The following is a 25,074-nucleotide window of genomic DNA, read 5'->3' on the forward strand; positions in this document are numbered from 1 at the left end:
CATCAGGCTCAACTCTTTAGTTCTATAATTTCAAGAGATGCACACAGTTGCAAGTCCCTTAAGATAGCTAGAAATTCAATCTCCAATGGATCGGCCACAGCAGGTTTTGATTTACTACCAGCAAATAGCACATTCTCTTCATGATCACACATCACAGCACCAACGCCAGACTTACATTGATCACTAAATAGAGTGCCATCAACATTGAGTTTCAATACACCTGCAGGGGGTGGTAGCCAATTGCATTTGTATTTTTGTTTAGTCTTTATAGCCTCTGATGCTGTGTTATGTTCGTGGTAGAAAGTAAAAGCATGCTCCATAACTTGCTGAGTTGATAGAATATTTACTTTATATATTCTTCGATTTCTTCTATACCGAAGCCCCCAAGTTAGAAGGAACAACCTCTCCAATTCTCCTGTTGTTCTTCTTTTGATAATAGATATAGCCATTTGTGTAAATTGCATCCTAGTTGTTGCTTGTTTTATTGAAGGAAAAAATTGCAACCAACAGTCAATGGTATAAGGACAATAGACCAGTGCATGGTTTAGATCTTCATCTTCTTCTTGACACCAATGACAACTAGCTTCTTCTATCCCTCTTCTAGTCTTCATATTCTTAAAAGTTGGAAGAATATTTTTACACACTCTCCGTGCAAATACCTTGACTCTTTGAGGAACATGCATTTTCCAAAGTTGCTTCCATAACAATTTGTCATTTGCAGCACTTGAACTTTCGGCCTCCTCTCTAGTTTGCTCTAGAGAATTGAAAAAAAAAAAAAGCACTTTTTACACCGAAAACCCCACTCTTCTCATGCTCCCATCTAAGTATATCAGGTACATTATTTGATGGCAATCATATACTTAGCACTTCATTAGCCTCTCTTGCTGGAAGCACACTTCTTACCTTCTCAATATCCCAGCTGCTTTGTTTTGCCTTGATAAGAGATGCCACCATCTATAAATCAGTTGTAGCAGGTATGTCGACCAGATTAGCTAGCAACTTATGGTTTGGAAGCCAATAATCAGATCAGATGTTTATAGACAGACCATTGCCAACCCTCCATCTACAGCCTTTTAATAAACTATGCTTGGTTTCCCATATGCCTCTCCACACATAAGAAGGATTAGCACCCAATCTAGATTCTATAAAGCTAGATGTTGGAAAATATCTAGCTTTAACAACCTTATGTAGTAGGTGGAATCCTCATTCCTTTTTTTTTTTTTTTTTAACAAGAGGTGGACAGGACGTCCGTATATTGAGAGTTAACCTCACTTATGGTAGAGGGAAACCATTACATTTGACCCACTTTAGAGAGCAACAAAACACTAACTTTACCACAAAAAAACAAAGCCTATCGAATACGTAAATAAGGAAAATTTAGCTTGTCCGTGCGGATAAGTCCTCAAAGCCTCAACGACAGTTGCGAGGTGTTGTGCCACACTTGATTATGTCCCTAAGCTCCATACTTTGCTAAGAAATCAGTAGGGGCATTTCCTTCCCTAAAAACGTGCTGAATCGAATGTCCCCCTTCTCGCATAAGACTAAGGATTTCCTCCTAGAATTCTTCAAGGTACCACACTCTACATTTATCACTACTACACCACTGGACCACCATCAGAGAGTCAGTTTCAACTAGTGCTCCCTTTATCCGTCTCTCTCAACACATTTTCAGCCCTTGGAGGATGGCTTTAATTTCTGCTGCTGTGCTGCTGCCGTTGCCCAGTTTTGCTGAGAATGCAAAAATTAAGTTGCCCTACTCATCACGTAGAAGGCCCCCTGCACCCGAATTCCCTGGGTTATTCAAGTTGCACCCATCTGTGTTTAACTTGAGTTTTCCTCGTCTTGGTTTCGTTCATCTAAACACCTGAACCTATCTTGGCTTCACCAGAAGAATTTTAATATTCATTGCACTTAAGATTTCTTGATCTTCACTTGCCAACTTTCGATAATTTGTTGTTTCCTTCATTATTCTCGTCAGCCATAAATGAACCACATACCATGCCTCTTCTGTCGTTTCCACGTGACCCTCCATACGTGATCTGCACCTTCTTGTCCATAGTTTCCATGTTATAATGATAAGAAGGATTCCCATAATAACCCCCATTTGAGAGCTCCTGGACGCTTGCCTAAACCACAATTTCAGGTTTTCTTTCCATGTGATATACTCCCGAAACGAAAGACCAAAAGATGTGGCATATTTCCTCCATATATTCTGGGCGAATTTTCCTAAATATAAGGCGTGATCAACGTCCTCATATCCTCCTTCGGTACAGCATGAACATTTCAACACCACTGGGATCCCGATTCTCCTTAGTCTGTCATCCACACTTAGGCTGTTATTCCATGCTTTCCAAGCCATTATCGACATCTTCTTGGGAAGGATCTCATGCCATACCCATGCCGACCATGGTGTCTCAGGTGATTTCACACGTAGTCAGTCCCAGGCACTCCGGATCGTGAACTGTCCATCTAGTGCAGGAGTCCACACTAGCAGGTCCTTCCCCTGCCGAGGATTGCCCAGCTCTTCAATTATTTCCCCTATTTTTTGCACTCCCACCAGCCTCTCCAAGAGTTGTACATCCCACTCATTACCAAGTTTACAGTCATAAAGCTTTAATTCTGGGAGCTCCGTAAGTTGAAGAGAGTCTGCTAGAGGGCCACCTCCAGTCCACGTATCAAACTAAAATGAGATTTTACCGTCACGCACTTTCCATTTTGCTTTTTCCAAAACATGTTGAATTTGTTTCATTACCATTTTCCAGAACCTAGTTCCTTTTGTTTTGTCAAGAAGGGAGAGGTGATTGTCCTTCACGTATTTTCCCCTGAAGAATTGTGCCCATAAAGAGTTATCTTTGATGATTTTCCATGCAAACTTCATGTGAAGAGAATTTTGAACCTCTTCAAGGTCTCGCAGGCCTAGTCTACCTTCATTTGTTGGCTTGCAAATTTTATTTCAAGCACACCATTTTCTTTTTGGATTACCATCAGATTCTCCCCAAAAAAATGTGCTGAGAATTCGGTTGATAATGCTTAAAACTGACTTCAGGACTTGTAGCATGGATAGAAGATAAATTGGTAAACTCAAAAGAACATGTTTTAATAGGATAAGTTTTCCACCCGCTGACAGTAATCTAGTCTTCCAGCCACTTACCTTGTCTCGAATTTTATTAACAAGTTCCTCCATATGACTAAAGGTGACTCTTCCCTCCACAATGTTCACCCCTAAATACTTCATCGGAAACCATCCCTCTCCAAATCCAGTAAGTTGCAGTATGCTTCTTCTTCGGGTTTGTCTTATGTGTTTCGAAAATATTATTGCCGATTTTTCTCTACTCACTAGCTGGCCCGACCATCTCTCATATAGTTCAATAGTTTTAACTAGTTCCTTAATAGACCATTTGGGTCCATTTGTAAAAATCACAATGTCATCTGCGTATAATAAGTGAGAAATTAAAGGCGTACCTCTAGGTTAAGAGTAGCCTCCGATTAACCCACTCTCATATTTTTCCTTTAGCATTCTTGTGAAGACTTCCTCCATTAGAATAAATAAATATGGCGAGAGGGGGTCCCCCTGTCGTAGTCCCCTTTCTCCCTTGAAAAATCCTTTCATGGTTTTGTTTAGAAGAATGGAGTACCACGGTGTCGTGATGCAATTTTTTATCAACTCTCCTATCTTCTCATCGAACCCAAAAGCAACCAAGACATACCTTAGAAAATTTCAATTTACTCGGTCATACGCTTTGGACATATCCACTTTCAATAGCACATTGCCGCCATTCAATTTTTGTGTATAGATCAAGCCATTTCTTGAGTTAGGCTAATATTTTCAAAAATGCTTCTATTAGGGCTGAAAGCTCCTTGTTCCTAAGAAATCAACCTCGGCAATAAATTTGTTAACCAACCAACAATAATCTTAAGCATACTTTGTAAATCACAGAGCACAGGCTAATTGGCCTAAATTTATCAAATCCCGTTGGCTGTTGTACCTTGGGAATAAGAGTCACATACGATGCCATGTCGTACCTTGGGAGTTGTTTACCTTCAAAAAATTATGCAATGGCCTCCTCTACATCACCCTGGACAATGTCCCAGCAAGTTTTGAAGAATCCCGACCCAAAACCATCTAGACTCGGGCTGCTCTCCACTGGGATGCTATTAATTGCCTGCCGGATTTCTTCTATAGACGGCCTTTTGTAAATGTTTTTGTTCTCATCTTTTGTAATGACTTGATCAATGAAGGAACTTAGATCTGGCGGCTCCCCTTCAGTTTTACGGCTTAGAAATTCTTGATAATATTGGACTGCACCCTCGTGTATGGCTTCAGGAGTGTTGAATGAAGTGCCATCTGGTTTATTCATTTTGGTGACTTGGTTCTGCTGCCTTCTCTTCAAAATTGCATGGAAGAACCTCGTATTGTTATCTCCTTCTCATAGCCATTTAATTCCAGCTTTTTGAGCAATCAAACTCTCCTCTCTTTTTTGCCAAATATCTAGTTCTATTTTAGACATCAAAAGATCCTGTTCCACCTCTGCCTCATATTCTCCCTGCAGAATAGCTTCAAGTGACTCAATCCATTGTTCTAGCTCTTTAATCATTAAATCGACATGACCAAAAATTTCCTTGTTCCATCTTCTCAATACCTGCTTCATGCGCTTCATTTTATAAGCTAGATTTTCCAAACCACCTCCCCGTCCTTCTTCTTTCTAGCACTGCTCAAAACAAGAAAGGAACTCCCCATGTTCCACCCACATTTGCTAAAACCGAAAAGGCGCCGGTCCATAACGTTGGGAGTTTTGGTTGCACGATACTATCATCGTGGCATGGTCTGATGTGTTACGCACCAAGTACTTTAGCAGGGAGTGAGCTAGAGACTCTAAAAACTTAGTATTTACCAAACCTTTGTCGAGACGAGCCCAGCTCCTGGCTAGACCTTCCTGCCCATTACACTACGAGAGACTGTTGCCATTGTAATTCATGTCCATCTGTCCACATCCATTTATCCATTCATTGAAATCCTCCATCACTATCCTCGGACGTGGAGAGCCCCCCCTCTGTTCTTCGTTACTTTTGATTATGTTGAAATCCCCTAGAATCATCCATGGGTCATTACTGTGATCATCTTCTTGTAAATCCCTCCAAAGTTGTCTCTGAAGCCCATAATAGCATTTGGCGTAAACAAAAGTAATGCTAAGAGCCATATCCCCTTCGAGTACTTTGACTGTGATAAACTGGTCACTCATTCGTACGATGGTTACATTCACATTTTTTTCCCACAATAGCCAAATCTTCCCAGCATTCAATTGGTTTGAGCTACCCTTCTCCAAGCCTAACTGCCTCATTAATCTTCCCATTCTACTATCATCCACAAAAGTCTCTGCTAGTGCAACTACCTTGGGCTTAAATTCCCTTACCAACTTCTTCAGCCTTCCTCTTGAGGTTCCCAGACCTCTTATATTCCAGTACAAAATGGGACCTATCAGAGATTTAATTTAGAGGGCCAGTTGATGGCCCGTTTGTTGCTTCTTGACGTTCTCGAACCGCTTTTATTCTTTTTCCTTTTGGAGCCACTCTGATCCTCCTCGGATTGGTAGTCTTTTTCTCTCCCTGTTACCATGTTCCTTCTTTCCTCCTCCGGCTCTAACAGAGCTTGTTGTTCCTCTGTTTCCTCTACTAGCACCACATCCTCCAGCCATTCATCGTTTTCATTATTACGTTCCACACTTTGTAATACACAAGTCCCTTGTACTATACTATCTGGTACAACTTCATGCTCTTCTATACCCCCGTCCTCCACCTCCACGCGATCCCTAATCTCAAGGGAGATCAGGCTGTCAAATCCCTGTTCTTCCTGCTACTCTTCGGGTTCCCCCTCAACCCTCACCGGGCTTTTGCTTTTCTCGATATGGTCTTCCTTTTCTTGTTAACCTTTCATCTCCTACCATCATCACTTTGTCGGTCTCCATGGCATCCAGGTCCTCTTCTGTTCTTTCTTTCTCACCTGCATTTATATTCCCCACCACTTCATGTAAATCCCTACCGTCTTTGTCCTTTCCTGTTTTTTGGTATTCTCGATTCTTTTTTCCTCTTTTACAGGTTGCTTTGTTGTGTCCCTGCATCTTACAACTTATACAAAATGCCGGCAACGTCTCAAATACTAAGTGTGGAACGTATTGAGGACTCCAGATGTTGTATTGAGGCATCCATCTCTAAGCAAACTCGAGCTCCGTCCGTTCTTGTCGCACACCGAGTGGAGTTATCAGACCGTATGAACTTTCCAATCTGTGCCGTTATTATTTTGAGGATTGAGTCATGATAGAATTTTGGGGGGAGGCCCAGCAGCATGACCCAAATTGGAACAAAAGGCGTTTCCTCATTTTTTGTGAATCTCGGAGTCCAATGGAATGCTCTGTACGGAACTCCATTTATGTGATACCCTATTTTTACGTGTATTTTCACTGAATGAGTATTTTAATCTAATTAAAATATTAGTTCTTTTATTTTAATTTATTGTATTTTAATTGGATTTATTTAGTTGTAATATTTGTTTTGTGGAGCTTTCTTAATATTAATTATTGTTTTGATTTTAAATTACTGTGTAATTTATTTTAATTTGTTTTTGGATTTAAAATTTAGTTGTTAGTTTTTACTAATTATTTATTATATTTTAGTTTGATATGGTGTTTAAATTAATTTAGTCGTTTTATAACTTTTAAATTTGTTTTTGTCGGATCAGTTTTTGGACTCCAGAGGTGAGGATTGGACCTCATTTCTTTTCCCCATCTTTTCTTTTTCTCTTTTCTTTTTCTTTCTTTTCTTTTTCTTTCTTTTTCTTCTTCTCTTCCGTTCTCCTTCCGCTCGACGTACGCTCTCTCTCTCTCTCTCTCTCTCTCTCTCTCTCTCTCTCTCTCTCGTCGTTTTGCTTCTCCGCCCAGATCTCTACCGTCTGGCCACTGTGGCCTACACCACCCACCCAGTTTTCTTCCCCTCCGACTAGTGAACATCTCCACCAAGTTTCACCTCCATCCGAGCCACCGTTAGCTGCCATGAGCTCCTCCAAGCCGCACGATTTTTGTGCTTTTCTGCCGCCGTCGTTCCACCTCCGGCCACCATCTCTTCACTACTTCATCACCTACCTCTTGCCATCCTAAACCACCCATTTCTAGCTCCGATCTGTTGTCGGAGCAGCTCCCACGAGCTCATCCTTATTTTTGCCATTTTTCACTTCCATCGCCATTTCCACTGCTACCCACGGCCAACTCTCACTTCCATTAGCTTCATAAACACCTCTAGGCCATTCCCTATCAATACCAAGTCTTGGTTTGTCCCCATTCGAAAGTAGGTATTTTACAATCCACGGCCACAGTGTATTTTACATTGTTATGTTACTTTTTCTCCGCCGTTTGCAGCTCCTTGATCCTTCAAAAATTATCATATAGTGCTGTAAGTATTTTTCAAACTCTATTTTAGATTTAAATAATATTATTACTTTTACAATAAATTCATTGATTGGTTGGTTATTCCTGACTGAGTCCGAAGAGTCGGGAGTCGGATGGTTTTGAGGACGGAGTTGTTTGGTTATTGTTGATGATGAGTCTTGTTGGATAAATTTTGTCTTGAAGTGTGCATTGCATGGTGCATACATGTGCATGTGTTAAATTGAGAAAAACTGATTTTATCTGTGTAAATGGATTTTCGGGTGCGTGTGTATCACAACCCCAAGCTGGGATGGGGTATTATCTCGGTGGAGTTCTTCTGGTCATTCGGGAGTGGACAATACTGAGTGACATCTCCTGGGTTGTCACTGGGCGACAACCGGATCACACGACTCGGTAACCCTGTCGTGTCGACTCCGTGGTCCCTAGGCTGGCGGGGACTAGAGGATGACCTGGTCCAGGTACGCACTGGGCGCGAGACCAGACATCGCTCGTTTAGGTGTCACATGCGTAGTCGTTACCTGTAGTGTGGCACAGGAGCTAGAGTGTGCGGATGATCCCTAGGGGAGATAATGGTGCACGCAATAAATTGGAACGGGTTTTGAATATTGGATATGGGCCATTTTTTGAAAAAATGGAGAGGTTATGTTTGAGGTTATTGTGATTCATTTTTTGAAAAAATTGTGGTTTTCTTGATTTGGGTCATTATCTGGGATAATGACAAGAATTGGTTTTAAAGGATATGTTTTTGGGCCAAAATGAGTTTTTTTGCGTGTGGAAAAAATATAGATTTATGGGATATGTGCATTTGGCATTCTTTCATGCATATTGTTGAGTTTAATATATATTTTTTTTTTATCTTATGGCGTTTGAAATATTACTTACTTGCAGCACCATTTTGGTACCGTAGACTTTTATGCAGATGTGGAGGAAGAGGAGGAGGCTGAACCCGAGGAGGCGGCTCCGCCAGAGTTGACTTAAAGTTTTTGATGTTTAAAAATGATCTTTATCAGTTTTTATGTCTTGTAATTTAGTTTGAAACAATATTTGAGACTTGTAATATTTTATTATGTGTGGTTTAAACGGGCTTGTATTAAACAAAAAAATTCTGGTACTTAGTTATAAGACTTTTATTATCCGCTACGTGTTTTTATTGTACACTTGTTGCATGTACACACACTTGGCACTTGGTGATAGGATGGTGACCCGTGTTGTCATTATCTCGACGCTTCGATTTTCACGTGTCCGTACGTGAGAATTGGGGGCGTCACAGGTAGTATCAGAGCAGTTTGGTTCTGATTAAAACCACATGTCCCTTAGGTGTAGTATCAGAAAGTTTTTAAAGTTGTGATTTGAAATTTATTTTATTTAAAGTTTGCTATTTGATATGCTTTATTTGATTTGAATTTATTTGAGTTAGCTTGTTTGTATTTATTTATTTAGTTATGTTATTGTATGATAGTATATTTTATTTTCTTGTTATGTGGTTTTGGTTTTGGTTTTGGTTTTATGTTGTTTGTTTTATTCGATATTTAAAGGGGGTCAAAGGTTGTGTTGTGGCATGAAGATGGTAAGACCAAGAAAGCCTACTCAAGAGCGCCAGGAATATTTGCTGAGAGACGATGCCATAGCTCAAGCATTAAGGCAAATGACGGAATTTCTACTGTAAAATTTTAGGCCACAACAAGGAGAGCCTAGTAGAGCGGTGCAAGCTGGATGCACCTATGAACGCTTTCTAGCGCATAGAACCCTATCTTTCACGGGAGAAGAGGATCCTATTCAAGCTGGAAAGTGTATTAGAGATATAGAAAAGACATTTGAAGTATGTGGTTGCACTGAGGCGCAACAAGTACTTTATGCCAGTTATTTGTTGCAAGGCACTGCTTCTGAATGGTGGGAGACAAAAAGAGTAATGTTAGAGTCAGAATTGGGGTCCTTTGCCGCTATATCCTGACAGCGCTTCAAGAAAGAATTTAATGATCGTTTCTTTCCGGCTTCTGTGAGAAGACAAAAAGCAAGGGAATTTACAAGCTTGGTCCAAGGAAGTATGACTGTGGAACAGTACGCCCGAAGATTTATAGAGTTTGGACGATTTGCTACCCATCTCATCGCCACGGAGGAGATGTAGGTCGAGCGTTTCCAGGATGGTCTGCGACTTAATATACGCATAATGGTAGTCTGCCACCGGATTACCACTTTTCAGGATTTAGTTGATTTGGCCACTCTTGCAGAGCGAGAGATTAATTTGAGTATGAGCTCCCCTCCAGGACAAAAGAGGCGGAGTTTTACTAGAGAAGGAAGTAGTTCTGATTCACCTCAGAAGTTTGTTCAGTGGACCGGGACTCGACCACAAGCAGCCTCGGAAGTGCGTATGGGAGGACGGGTGCCAGTTTGTGGAAGGTGTAATAGAGCACATGTGGGTGAGTGCCTTTCGAGTGGGGCTCGGTGCTATAATTGTGGCCAGCAGGGACACTTTGCTCGTGAGTGTCCTAGTCCAGTTCAAGGAAGCCGTGGAGGTCGACGTGGTGGAAGAACTAATCAGAGGTAAGTAGTGCAAGCTCGGGTATATGCTGTTACACCTAGAGAGGTTGATGATGAGGCACTAGCAACCCACGATGCTGGAGTGATTATAGGTATGAATCCAATTTTATTTTGGATTTGATTTTTGGTGTGGTTTGGTTTCTTCTTTGTATTTGGATTTCATTGGTTAATGTGATTGGTTCAGGAAGAGTCCATTTATATGAATTTTATGCTTGCACTTTGTTTGATTCGGGTGCATCTCAGTCGTTTGTATCTTTCACTTTCTCTCGGATATGTAATCTGGTTATGGGACCTTTGCCAAAATCATTAGTAGTGACTCTCCCAAATGGCGAAGTGGTGTGGTGTTCCAAAGTTGCGTTGGGCTGTCCTTTGAATTTTGGTGGAAGGTTTCTTGATGCAGATTTGGTGGTATTCAAGCTGCTAGGATTTGATATTATCCTTGTGATGGATTGGCTATATAGATATTTTGTGAGTATTAATTGTAGAAGTCGAGTAATTAGCTTTCAGCTCCCAAATGGTGATTATTTGAAATTTGCGGGAAGTAAACTAAAAGAAAAGTCGGTAGTTATATCGGCAATTCAAGCGAGAAGAGAGATTGCTTGTGGAGCGGATGCCTTTTTAGTCCAAATGGTGTCTACGCCGTCTGAGAAGAAGTCATTGGTAGATATCCCAGTTGTGGAAGAATTTCCTGACGTGTTTGTGGATGATTTGCATAGGCTACCCCCTGTTCATGAATTGGAGTTTGTTATTGAGTTGGAACCTGGAGCGGCCCCTGTGCATAAAGCCCCTTACCGTATGGCACCAGCTGAATTAAAAGAGTGGAAGGTTTAGTTGTAAGAATTGGTAGATAAGGGGTTTATTCAACCAAATACTTCGCCATAGGGTGCACCATTGTTGTTTGTTAAAAAGAAAGATGACACTCTCAGAATGTGCATTGATTATCGAGAATTAAATAAGGTGATCATCAAGAATAAGTATCTTCTTCCACGGATCGATGATTTGTTTGATCAACTTCAAGGAGCAACTGTGTTCTCAAAGATTGATTTGAGATCAAGATACTACCAGTTGTGGATAAGAGATAAGGATATACCCAAAATTGCTTTTAGATCGAGATATGGGCATTATGAATTTAAGGTGATGCCTTTTGGGTTAGCCGATGCCCCTGCAGCTTTTATGGATTTAATGAATCGGGTATTTCGACCTTATTTGGATTCCTTTGTGGTGGTTTTCATTGATGATATTTTAATTTATTCCCGAGATTTTGAAGAGCATGCCTATCATCTTCGTTTAGTACTTGGAAAATTAAGAGAATATCAGTTGTATGCAAAGATTAGCAAATGTGAATTTTGGTTGGAGGAAGTCAAATTTCTTGGGCATGTGATTTCCCGAGACGAGGTGACTGTAGATCCTAGCAAGGTGGAAGCTATTTTGTTATGGCAGCGTCCAACGACCGTACGTGAGATTCGGAGTTTCTTGGAACTTGCTGGATATTATCGAAGATTTGTAGAGGGATTTTCTCGCTTATCCGGAACTCTCACTGCTTTGACTAGAAAGAATGCAGAATTTATTTGGTCAGACAAGTGTGAGAGAAGTTTCCAAGAATTGAAGAAGAGATTAACAACTGCACCAGTATTGACACTTCTAGAACCGCACAAGCCATTTGTAGTTTTTAGCGATGTGTCTAAATTTGGATTGGGATGTGTTCTTATGCAAGAGAGGCGGGTTGTTGCTTATGCATCTCGTCAGCTGAAAGATCATGAGAAGAATTATCCGATATATGATTTAGAATTGGCTGCGACTGTGTTTGCTCTTAAGATTTGGCGTCACTATTTGTATGGAGAAGTTTGCGAAGTATACACCGATCATAAAAGTTTGAAGCACTTGTTTTCTCAGAAGAATCTGAACATGAGGCAGAGGCGATGACTAGAGTTAATCAATGATTACCAGTGCGAGATCAAGTATCATCCAGGAAAGGCAAATATAGTTACAGATGCTTTGAGTCGAAAGTCGCACTTGGAAGACGAAGCTGAATCGTCAGGATTAGACTCTTTACTTTGCGGGATGAAAAGACTTCTTATTGAAAGTTCACAACAAGAGGAAGTGTTATCTTCAATTCTTGATATTTGAGTAGTTGATTTTGAGGAACTGAAAACTCTTCAAAGGAAGGACCCGAAGCTATTAGATATTAGAAAAAGAGTCAGAAAATCTAGAGGGCCATTGCATTATAGTATGGATAAGGATGGAATTCTTCAGTTCCGAGATCGTAGAGTAATCCCCAAAGATTTGGACTTCAAGGAGCGAATTATGGCAGAAGCTCATGCGGCCCCTCCCTATTCCTAAGTGGAAATGGGATGACATTACGATGGATTTTATAGTAGGCTTATCGAGGACTCCTAGTGGAAAGAACTCGGTTTGGGTGATTGTTGACCGGTTAACTAAGAGTGCTCATTTCTTACCTGTTAATAAACACGGATTCCTTGGGAAAGTTGACTCGCTTGTACATAAAAGAGATAGTGCGGTTGCACGGCATACCGAAAAGTATTGTATCGGATCGAGACCCAAGGTTCACATCTCATTTTTGGAAAATTTCCAGGCAGCATTAGGTACTAAGTTGAAGTTTAGCACTGCATATCACCCTCAGACAGATGGCCAATCAGAGCACACTATTCAGACCCTTGAAGATATGTTGCGAGCATGTGTTATGGAATTTCAATGAAGTTGAAAAAATCACTTGCCGCTCATAGAATTTGCATATAATAATAGCTTCCATGCGTCCATCCAGATGGCTCCTTATGAAGGTCTTTATGGGAGGAAGTGTAGATTGCCTTTATGTTGAAATGAAGTCGGGGAGAACAAAATAATTGGGCCACAATTGATTCAGAAAATGCAAGGTCGAGTTCGGATTATAAGGGATAAAATGGCGGCAGCTCAGAGTCGTCAGAAAAGCTACGCAGATACAAGGAGGAGAGAGTTATCTTTTGAGGAAGGTGATTGGGTTTATCTCAAAGTCTCTCCCATGAAAGGAGTTAAGCGTTTTGGTAAAAGTAGGAAACTGGATCCGAGATATGTTGGCCCTTTTTAGATTTTGGAGAAGGTAGGGTCCGTCGCTTATAGAATTGCATTGTCAGAATATTTTGGGGAAATTCATGATGTTTTTCATGTATCATCCTTGAAGAAGAGTTTTGGACAACAAGAGCCGCATTTCATTGATCCAGAGCGTATTCAGCTGCAACTGGATCTTACTTATGAGGTTGTTCCTTTGCAGATTATGGATTGGAAAGAGTAACAGTTGAGATCCAAGACGATACCTCTGGTAAAGGTGGCATGGGGAGATCCGTTAGCTTAAGATTTCTCTTGGGAGAGAGAAGCAGACATGAGAGAGCAGTATCCCTATTTGTTTGAGTAAATGATAGTACTTTTCTTAAACTCGAATCAGTTTTTGGACTCCAGAGGTGAGGATTGGACCTCATTTCTTTTCCCCATCTTTTCTTTTTCTCTTTTTCTTCTTCTTTCTCTTTTCTTTCTTTTCTTTTTCTTTCTTTTTCTTCTTCTCTTCTGTTCTCCTTCTGCTTGACGTACGCTCTCTCTCTCCTCACTATCGCTGTTTTGCTTCTCCGCCTAGACCGCCGCCGTCCGGCCACCGTGGCCTACACCACCCACCCAGTTTTCTTTCCCTCCGACCGGTGAACATCCCCATCAAGTTTCACCTTCATCCGAGCCACCGTTAGCCGCCACGAGCTCCTCCGCCGCCGTCGTTCCACCTCCGGCCACCATCTCTTCACCACTTCATCACCTACCTCTTGCCGTCCTAAACCACCCATTTCCAGCTCTGATCCGTTGCCGGAGCAGCTCCCACGAGCTCATCTTTTTTTTTGCCATTTTTCACTTCCACCGCCATTTCCACCGCCACCCACGGCAACTCTCACTTCCATTAGCTTCATAAATACCTCTAGGTCATTCCCTATCAATCCTAAGTCTTGGTTTTTCCCTGTTCGAAAGTGGGTATTTTACAACCCACGGCTATAGTGTATTTTACACTGTTACGTTACTTTTTCTCCACCGTTTGCAGCTCCTTGATCATTCGAAAATTATCATATAGCGCTGTAAATATTTTACAAACTCTATTTTGGATTTAAATATATTATTGCTTTTACAATAAATTCATTGACTAGTTGGTTATTCCGAACTGAGTTCGAGGAGTCGGGGTCGAATGGTTTTGAGGTCGGAGTTGTTTGGTTATTGTTGATGTTGAGTTTTGTTAGATAAATTGTGTCTTGAGGTGTGCATTGCATGGTGCATACATGTTTATGTGTTAAATTAAGAAAAACTAGTTTTATTTGTGTAAATGGATTTTCGGGTGTGTGTATCACGACCCCAAGCTGGGATGAGATATTATCTCGATGGAGCTCCTCTGGTCAGTCGGGAGTAGATAATACTGAGTGACATCTCCTGGGTTGTTGCTGGGCGACGAGCGGATCGCACGATATGGTTATGCTGTCGTGTCGACTCTGTGGTCCCTAGGCTGGCGGGGACTAGAGGATGGCCTGGTCCAGGTACGCGCTGGGAGCGAGACCGGGTATCGCTCGTTTAGGTGTCACATGCGTAGTCGTTACCTGTGGTGTGGCACAGGAGCTAGAGTGTGCAGATGATCCCTAGGGGAGATCATGGTGCACGCAATAAATTGGAACGGGTTTTTGATATTGGATACTGGCCATTTTCTGGGAAAATGGTGAGATTATGTTTGAGGTTATTGTGATCCATTTTCTGAGAAAATTGTGATTTTCTTGATTTGGGCCATTATCTGGGATAATGGCAAGTACTGGTTTTAAAGGATATGTTTTTGGGCCAAAATGAGTTTTTTGGCATGTGTGGAAAAAATATAGATTTATGGGATATGTGCATTTGGCATTCTTTCATGCATATTGTTGAGTTTAATATTTTTTTTTTATCTTATGGTATTTGGAATATTATTTACCTGCGGCACCATTTTGGTACCGTAGACTTTGATGCAGATGTGGAGGCCGAGGAGGCGGCTCTGCCAGAGTTTTGACTTAAAGTTTTTGATGTTTAAAAATTATCTCTATCAGTTTTTATGGCTTGTAATTCAGTCTGAAATAATATTTGAGACTTGTAATATTTTATTATATGTGGTTTAAACGAGTTTGTATTAAACAAAAAAAATTCTGGTACTTAGTTATAAGACTTTTATTATCTGCTGCGTGTTTTTATTGTACACTTGTTGCATGTACACACACTTGACCCTTGGTGATAGGATGGTGACCCGTGTTGTCATCGTCCCGATGCTTTGATTTTCACATGTCCGTACGTGAGAATTGGGGGCGTCACAATTTATCTCACAAGTCTTGCGTGAAAAAGCCTTGTTGAAATCATCCTCTGAGATTAGACGAACAAAGACATTACGGTTTTTCCTCATAGAAGAGGCCACCACATTTCCCATTAAACCCCCATCTCTGCCGGATAAACATCCGTATAGCATCTAAAGACAGTCTCTGCCGGAGAAATTTTAAAACCAAGGAGTATTTGAATGGTGCCGTCGACTGCATCACTTCTTCCTTGGTGAACATGTAACATACCTGACCATCAATGATCTTTGGGGACCTCATTGGGAGGTTAACTTCTGGGAGGGGTTGAGGAACAGCCATTACCAAGTCCGCAAAAGATCTGGCCTTCGCTGCCAGCATGGGACCACCAGGCAGGGCCAAGGTGGTTGCCATGACGGCACGGGGGCCCTCGTACGAGGAAACCTAAAAATTTCACCTTTGTTTGTATTCTCTCTCTAACTTTCTCTCTCTCTCTCTCTCTCTAGCTTTTCTCTCAACTATCCAAATCCATATAAAGAAACGGAATCCTCATTCATTATTCTCCATCCTTGCTTAGCTAGAAGAGCCTTATTGAAAGTTTGAATACATTTGAATCCCATTCCTCCATCCAGTTTTGACTCACACATCTTCCTCTAGCTAACCCAACTTAATTTTCTCTCTTCTTTTCTTTGACCCTACCAGAAACTAGCCATCAATCCTTCAAGGTCTGAACATAGTGACTTAGGCAATTTAATGCAACTCATAGTATAAGTAGGAATGGAAAGGGCCACAGCTTTCAACAAAACTTCTTTCCCTCCTTCTGATAAGAGTTTTTCTTTCCAGCCTTGTAATTTAGACCAAACTCTATGTTTTGAAACAGAGAATGCTTGATATTTACCTCTTCCAACTATAGGTGGCCACCCTAAGTATTTATCATATTGTTGGAAATGAGTGCATTATGACTAAATACCATAGAAGTCTTCTCTCTATTAATCTTCTGTCCAGAGGCTTTCTCATAGATATCAAGTCTATGTTGCAAGGTTAAACAAGATTGTGTAGTTGCTCTACAGAACATAACACTATCATCTATAAACAAGAGATGATTCAGCTTAGGAGCCTCTCTACATACTAGAACCCCTTCAATCTGTTGATGCACATTTGCCTTGTCCAGCAATGTTATAAGGCCCTCAGTACATAGTAAGAAGAGATAGGAAAAAATGAGATCTCCTTGTCTCAATCCACGAATTGGAACAATTGGTCCCTTAGGCTCACCATTCACAAGAATTGAAAAAGAGACAGTTGTGACACAAAGCATCACCAACTAAATCCACCTTGAATTGAAACCCATCAACAACATCACCTTTTCTAGAAACTTCCACTCAATTCTATCATAAGCCTTGCTCATGTCCAATTTCAAAGACATAAAAACCATCTTTTCCCCTTCTCTTCCTTCTTAGGAAATGCACCATTTCATAAGCCACTAGTATATTATCCGTAATTAATCTACCTGGAACAAAAGTTGTTTGTGATGGTAAAATAATAGCAAGTAAAACTAGCTTGAGTCTATTAGCTAAGACCTTGGAGATCAACTTATAAATGACATTACACAAGCTAATAAGCCTATAATCAAAAACAAACTCAGGCATTTTCTTTTTAGGAATCAAAGTAACAAAGGTATGATTAATCTCCACAGGAAAGGAATCACTATTAAGGGCATTCAATACTACATCAGTGACATCAACTCCAACAACAGACCAGAATTTTTGATAAAAAATAGAGGCCATACCATCTGGTCCAGGTGCTTTTGAAGGATACATTTCATCTAGTGCTCTCTTCACCTCCTCAGCTGTAAAAGTTGCATTAAGCTGTTCTAGCATTTGGGCATTTACTCTGCCATTTAGATCTTGCAGAAAATCCATACTGCCTAACTCCTTAGCAGTAGTAAAAAGAGTTTGAAAGTAATCAGTGATGACCCTATCTCTTGCCTCATCAGTTTGCCATCTTCCAGTTGAGTCCTTGATCCCTTTTATGCAATTCTTCTTCTTCCTTTGAGATGCTTTATGATGGAAGAAACATGAATTCTTATCTCCTTTAGCTAACTACAGAATTTTAGATCTTTGTTTTCACATGGTCTCACTTCTTTGCAACCATTGTTGAACCTCCTGTTGTGCCATTTGAATTTGCTGCCTACTAAGAGAAAGAGGATCAACCTGATGAGCTAATCTAAGCATTTCCTTGGCTGTATGTAGATTCTTCTGCACATTACCAAAGCTGGATTTATTCCACACTGACAATTTTTCACTACAGTGCTCAATCTTCTCCATTACTGTATTCAGTTCCCTTCTTCCTTCAATAGCCTTCCAGGCTCCATGAACAACTTGTTTACAACCAGAAGCTTCCACCCACATTGCCTCAAAATGAAACAATTTCCTTCTTGGTCCCTTTTGCACCTCTTCAAACAGTTTTAAAATTATAGGCATATGGTCAGAATAAGCAACTATCCCATGGATAACCACAGCCATTGGATAAAAAGAATGCCCATTCAAATTAGAAAACCACCTATCTAGCCTTTCACTAATTGTATGGCCATCTTCACTTCCATTACACCAAGTAAATGAATTACCTCTAAACCCCAAATCATGCACTTGATATTCTTCAATGACATCTCGAAAGGCCTTTAATTGCCTGTCTGGTTTAGCTCTTCCACCACTCTTTTCATCATTACTCAAAATCTCATTGAAATCTCCCAAAAGAACCCATCCTATATCAGGAGAAAACTTTAGAGACCTCAACAAAGACCATGATTTACTTCTTCTACTCACCTCTGGTTGACCATAAAACCCAGTCAGCCACCATGAGTCACCAATTACACCTTCCTCAATCACTTTAGCATGAACATGAGACTTAGAGAAACTTTGAACTTCTACTCTATATTGCTTCTTCCAATACAATGCTATCCCCCCACTCCTCCCTTCACAACTAACAACTAAACAACCAAAAACACCCAGCTTATACTTCAATCTTTTCATTGCTCGAGAATGTAACCTTGTTTCTTGTAAAAATAAAATCTCAGAGGCTTCTTTTCTAACCAAGTCAGATAGGATCTGAATTCCCAGTGGGTTCCTAAGCCCATGGGAATTCCAGCTTATAAAACTCATTGATCTCGACAGGGCTGTTGCATACCACTGCCGATCCCAATTGCTTATTACCCCTCCTATTGTGAGGTTCTTTTTTTAGCATGCACACTAGCATCATTAGATAAAATTGAAAGCTTACACGTTCTATACTCACCAACATGTAAGGTATCACCAACGCTTGTTAAATGCTTAATGGACCATTACATATATTTTTTGAAGGGAGGAATGTTGTCCTTTGCAAATGGTGCTTTCAAAATTGTTTCTCACTCAACTGTGACTTTTGAATGTGACTAGGCTGATGAGTCTGCTAGGGGTGTAATTGGTTTGGTTTGGTTAAGTTTTGAACAAAATTTAGGATTGAACTGGTATGTACTGGCTTTGTATTTTCGAAAACTGATCAAGCACCTGTTATTCTCCTAAACTGGTACCTTCGGTTTTATCGGTTTCATTCCAGTTTGGTCTGATTTTTCAGTTTTAATAGTATTAGTATATATATTAGTATTAGTTGTAGTAATTAGAATAACTATATATTAGTATTTGCTATAGTCATTTTAATTTATTATACCTATATCATTGATAGCAACAGTATTAGTATTAATAGATCATTATTTCATATATAATTATTTAGTATAGAGATTTATATAGTAATTTATATATAGACCTAAAATATATTATTAATAGTAATATAGTATTAGGCCATAAAATGTAAATTGTACTTAATATACATTATATACTAATGTAAATTAGTATTACTAATTTACTAATGTACTTATAAAAAAAATATATTGAGAATTTATTAGGCTATAAAATGTTATTTTTATATATATATGTTATGATTAAAGCATATGATCAACTAAATTTTCATGTTTAAGATTAAATTTTTATATTATAAATTATAATAACATTATCTTGTATATAATTATAATTTGTATTATTATTATATTTAATATAAAATATTATATATAATATTAAAAAAATTAATTTGAAATATATAATATAGCCAATCGATCCTGTCCTAAAATGCATAGAATCGGAATTGGACCGGTACTGGCCGGTTTTGGAACTAAGAGAACGGGTTCCGGACCAATTCCACCGATTCTTGCCTGTCCAATCTGATTTTCCGGTTAATTTTTACACCCCTAGAGTCTACCCATATTTTGCAATGTTATTTACATGTGTAAGTTTGCCTTTTTCAATATTTATTGTTACGGTTCATTTTTGGTCAATAATAAGATAACAAGCTTATAATAAATAGATTCTCTTGGTGATTCTAGAATTTAAAATTTTGATCCAAAAAAATAAGATAGCAAGCTTATTAAACTTTTTTTATAATTTAAAACGAATTAGAAAATAAATTATTTATATTATTTTTAAAATATATCTTTACTTTTAAAAATTTGAGAATAATACGTGCAATATGTGAAGCTGCCATTTGTTTTGTGTTAATGAAGTACAGAAAAATTATCAACTGATTATGTTTCCAAGTAATTCACATTATAGGAGTTATTTCTAAAATTAAAAAACAAAAAAAATGCAAACTTGGTTGTTTGACTGAATTTTTTTTATTAAATATTGTAAAAAGAATTAATTGTTGAATTAGGATATCTGGTTTTTATTGTTTTGTTATAATAAAATTGCTGGATTTTTAAATGGAAAATTCTTCTTGCAAGCATACTTTGCGCATTAATTCGCGTACCGATATTGATTTATAATATATATGTTTAATGAAACGATGTGAATTGAATGCGGAAATAATTTTCATAAAATAGAAAATTTTCTTCTTCTCTCAATTTTTTTTTAAATAAATTTTTTTACATTAAAAAAATAATTGGTATGTGAATTAGTGTACCAAATTTACTTGTACCTAACAAAACTCTTGTTAAATTTCATGGCATATGCATATGTAGCTTTTCCTTCTTATTTCGCCCGTTAGTCAAGAGGTACTTTGTTCAGCCCCTCTTCTCACAAAGGCAAGGCAATTAGGAAAGAGTAATTCTATGCATCAGCTACTATTCATGTTACACACCACACATTTATAGGTTTTTATAGAGTATATGGATGCTTTTCATATGATATATAGATGTATTTTATAGAGTGTGTGGTGTGCAATAATGAATAGTGGCTTCTCCCAATATTTTCTCATTAGGAAAGTGCCACTCCTAGTGCTAAGCATTCACGTGTGCACGGTGCAATAGGCATCTTGTCAAATACGCTGCACCTAGATATTTAAATATATAGAGAGCACCTGAAAGTAGGATGAGATGACTATAGGAGATTTACACCATCCAATCAACTTTTGACACGTATGGAATGTAAATTAATGTATTGCATTATGAAATTAAAATTAATTTTACAATACATTCTGAAATTAATTTGTCAAATTAGTTTTACAAAACCCGATGATGATGATCAGTTAATATGAAATAGCAAATCTCATGAGAGTGAGTATTGATTTTATAAATATTTAGAAGATTGAAAATGTCAAATTAAAGAGAAGCTTTTAGATGAATGGATGATTGACAACCATTACTCCAGACCGATTACTTTACTCATCTTGTCTTAGAGACCAACAATCTTAAAGTTTAAGATTAACCGAGTATTAAACCATTTTATAAAGATTAGGGAAATGAGTTTCAAATCAACTTTTTGTTCTGGCTGAAAGAGAAGGGTCCAAAATGGCGACCTGCTGAGAGGAGGGAAATCGACGACCAAATGGGTTAGAGAGAGAACGAACCTTCACGAGATATTAGAAAGAGAGAGAAACCCTATAAATCCTAAAGGGAGTGGAGGCCGACCGAAGCCTTCCTTAAGGAGAATGAGAGACAAAGTTACAAAAATAATGGGTAATATTCTAAACACACCCACGGTAAATAACGTGAATTTCTTACGCAATTTTGCTACGTAGAATCGGCGTATACAACTGTTGCGTAACCGATTGACATAGTTGGGACCCACTTTCTCTTTCTTGCTTTCACATTGTGGTTTGTGGCTAAAAGAAACTTCATTCCAAATATTTCCTTTTCAATCGTAATGGTTATTCCGTCTTTCTTCCTCTCTCTTTCTCTCCCCTTCATTTTTCCGTTTGTCAATGAAGTTTCCCAACGATTTGGTCATTTATCCCCGGTGGCACCAGTGAAGTTTCCCAGCAATTTGTTGAAGGATCCATAGTCGCAACCTCTACAACAGAAGGCCATTGCTGAACTGGAACATGTGTCCATACGTTCTGGTCTCTCTGGAAAATGAACCCTACTGATGCATGCCTGACATAACAGGAGGCTGAGAGGAAGCAAGGTCAAACGGTGGGTATATTGTTGGTAGATTAGTGGACCGTAATGGGTGGAAAGGGATAACCGTGAAGAAAGCAAAGGAGCAAGGAATCCAGACAGAAAAGTTCCTGATTGGGGAGTTACTTGAAGATGTCAAGTTCCCAGGTATAGTTCTGTCTCTCTTGCTTGAATATGCCATGGATAAGACTACCCCTTGCATCATTCTCACGTGTGGGAGGTTAGGATGCAAGTGTTAAAATGATTTTCTAGCCCCAAGCTACCAAACAATAAGTGGGCAGGTTCTCAATCTGTGAGTTTGCATATTCACAGCAAGTATTTCGTTGGTTTCCATGAAGAGTTTGTGTATTCATTCTTTGAAAAATCTGTGGTCCTTAGCAATGGGATTTTTGGAAGTATATTTTGGAAAATTTCAAGTACATGTGAAGCTGCATATTGGCAGGAGCAATTCAAATTATAATGCCTCATTTCGCTACCTCTATCATGTTGTATTCTATTTTTATCAAAGCTTTTTGTGGTAGTACTTAATTCAAATATTGAAATGTAATAATTCTTGGCTACAATCTGTGTGGGGTCTCTCTCCTTCCACCTCTAGCATGAGGCTGATTGTTTTCTTCTATTTGAGTGCAGGTCCTAACTATGAACCAAGTGATAGAGATACTCCTCAATTTTAAGGAACAAAGGATTGGAAAGTGTCTTTTTTTCAAGTGATTCCTCAAAGGAAAAGAACTGATGCTCATTTAGAAGGATATCAGAAAGTAGTAGGAGAAGAAAAGGAAGAGAAAGATGATCAATTGGATTTAAAAAAGAAGTGTATTGAAGTCACTTCCTAGTTCTTAACTTGAAAATTTGAATTTGTTATATGTATATTTCCTCAGGAAGAAGTGGATTTGTAAAAGCAAAAATTCAAGCTGAGGTTATAAAAAAAAAAAGAAGAAGAACTGATATTTGAGATGAGTCACGCGATGAAGAACACGGTTATCTATTTGAATATTTTCAAAGTAACCAAACAGAACATTAACAAAATCTAGTTCATCCTTGAGTTTTCTCCAAAACCGAACATACACTTGTGTACTTACAAAAAGTCACAGAGAGAGAGAGAGAGAGAGAAGGGGGGAGGGAGGGAGGGAGAGAACCATCCGGCAAGAAGAATCGAAGAGAAGGGAGGCCATAGGGTTAAAGGAATAATTCAGAGGTAACTTTTTGGTAGAAATTCAGCATGGTTTTGCTTTGGCATATGGAGGGAGGTCTAGAACTTGGAGAGTGATGGGAATAGCTTTGGACTGATATCGAGGCCTGCGGGAGCACCGCGGGGGAATTGTTGCCCCCATGGAAAATGAAACGGTGCGTTTCATGTTTTTGGCTTGCCTGGTTTGGACCCGAATTCTCCCTTCATTCGTCTTCTCTCTCTCTCTCTCTCTGTCTCTCTCTCTCTCTCAAACATAGACTAGCGGGTTTTAAATTATTAAAGATTGTGGGGATTTCAGGGGTCTCATGGATTGATAAGTTTTTGTGACTAATCTAGTCTAGGAAATCTTGCGTTTTTTTTTTTTTTTTTTTTTTTTTTAAATTTTTTTTTTTTTAAATTTTCTTATTTGGTTGTTTTGGCTTTTAGGGTGTGAATCTTGAAAATCTAGTAGCATTCAGGCACTTAATTCTAATTGGATTATTATTAGTTGTTTTCCTTTTTGGGCTGTGTTTGAGTTTATTGGAAGTATTCTCTTGCTCATATCAATTTCTCTTGTCCGTATCAATTCGCAAATGAATTCGTATCAATGATCAAGAATAAGTTTTTGTTGTTGTTAGCATAATAACTTACAAGAAAATAATTTATAATTCTGGTTGGAAATTTTAGTAGATTTTCAATCATTTTATTTGCTTCCAGAGAATTGTGAATGAAATTTTCATGCCAACTTTGATATCGAGTGTAGAAGCCCCTCTGTTTACCCTTTTAGTTGATGACAACTAATTGAGGGAGCATAACCATTTAAGTGTTGAAACTAGTTGGTTGCTGAATTCATAACATTGAGAGATATATAAAAAATGGAATATTCGGCCCAACGCATTAACTTTGTATTCTCTTGACTTTATATTGTGATCAGGAGTGACTAAATTTTGATAAACATCTGTACAGAAGAGCTGATGAGGCAGAGAATGTTCCAATTTCTCTAGATTTGGATAGCGTATGGTGTAAAAGGGATGAGACCCCGCGGCAAATTCGTACAAATCCTCCCTCCCCTCAATGTTCTTCTGCCACTTGTGGATGGAGCAAAACCACTGTATCTATGGCTGTCAAATCCAAGCTGATGGTACGTACCTAGTTGCATGCTTCTCTTTTTGCACCATACTCCTTGAATTGAAGAAATAGTTGCATGCTTCTCCTTTGGTACGTAACTAGTTGCATGTTAATCTAGGTTGAGCTTGAATTTGAATTCAATTATGTAGATTGTGACATAATCAGGCCAGGCAGACATGTTATCATTAGCTTTATTATGGATATAGGAAAATTATTGTAAACCAGTTTTGTTCTCTTCTCAGTTGACATCCCTTGCAGAACAGAACCAATGGGCACACCTGTTTAGTGAATCCCTTTCCCAAACCATGAGCAATACTTCTCACTGCTATATTTGCATGTTTACTCGATGCTCTAATGAAGTATAAAGGATACTTGGATTGTTTGCACTGGGCCAGAGCATGATTGCAGAGCGGATTCTATGCTAGTGGTTTTGCTAACAATTACCAACTTTCCAAATGGATTTATTTTTTATGGGCCGCACAGGCGAGTGGGGAAGTACTTCAAGAAATGAAGCAAAATAAAGAGTTAGCAAGAGAAGAATCAGCAGAAAAAGGCCAAAGTTTGTGCATTGTGGATGCAAGAGAAGCAAGAACCTTGGATATATTTTGGTCCCTCAAGCCTTGCACGCTATAGCGCATTGTTTTGTGTAACTATAGCGCATTCGAGTAAAAGTTTAAAATTATTTTTTCTTGTCATTCTTTTGTGTAACTATAACGCATTGTTTTTGTTTTATTTTTGATATCATCTTTGTTTTTACTCTCATCTCCTCGATTAATTTGTTGTTGACAAAAGAAGCTGTAATTAAAAACTCAATAAGAATCCAACTTCAATACCCATCAATAAATTGGTATAGGGACTTAACACCGAAGGGTATGATGCAGATTTGGTGCGCGGCATGCATGGTGTTAAAGAAATGACTTTCATCAAAGGGAATCAATTACTTTCATCCTTTTGAGTCATACTTCTACATCCATTTGGTTCTCAAAAAATGTAAGCAGAGAAAGAAATGAGCAAAATACTAGAAAATTGCAAGGAACTAAAATAAACCTTTTCATGCAAAGA

General features: G+C 38.9%; 1 long non-coding RNA gene across 1 annotated transcript; it reads left to right on the forward strand.

Annotated features, from left to right (window-relative positions):
- The first annotated feature begins 21,457 nt into the window (after window positions 1-21,457).
- LOC122297301 lies at window positions 21,458-24,800 on the forward strand. The gene is made up of 4 exons (XR_006238708.1): window positions 21,458-21,863; window positions 22,347-23,060; window positions 23,851-24,025; window positions 24,255-24,800. It is a non-coding gene; the product is annotated as an uncharacterized LOC122297301 (long non-coding RNA).
- The last annotated feature ends 274 nt before the right edge of the window (window positions 24,801-25,074 follow it).

This window comes from Carya illinoinensis, chromosome 15 (genome assembly GCF_018687715.1).
Source record: "Carya illinoinensis cultivar Pawnee chromosome 15, C.illinoinensisPawnee_v1, whole genome shotgun sequence".
NCBI lineage: Eukaryota > Viridiplantae > Streptophyta > Magnoliopsida > Fagales > Juglandaceae > Carya > Carya illinoinensis.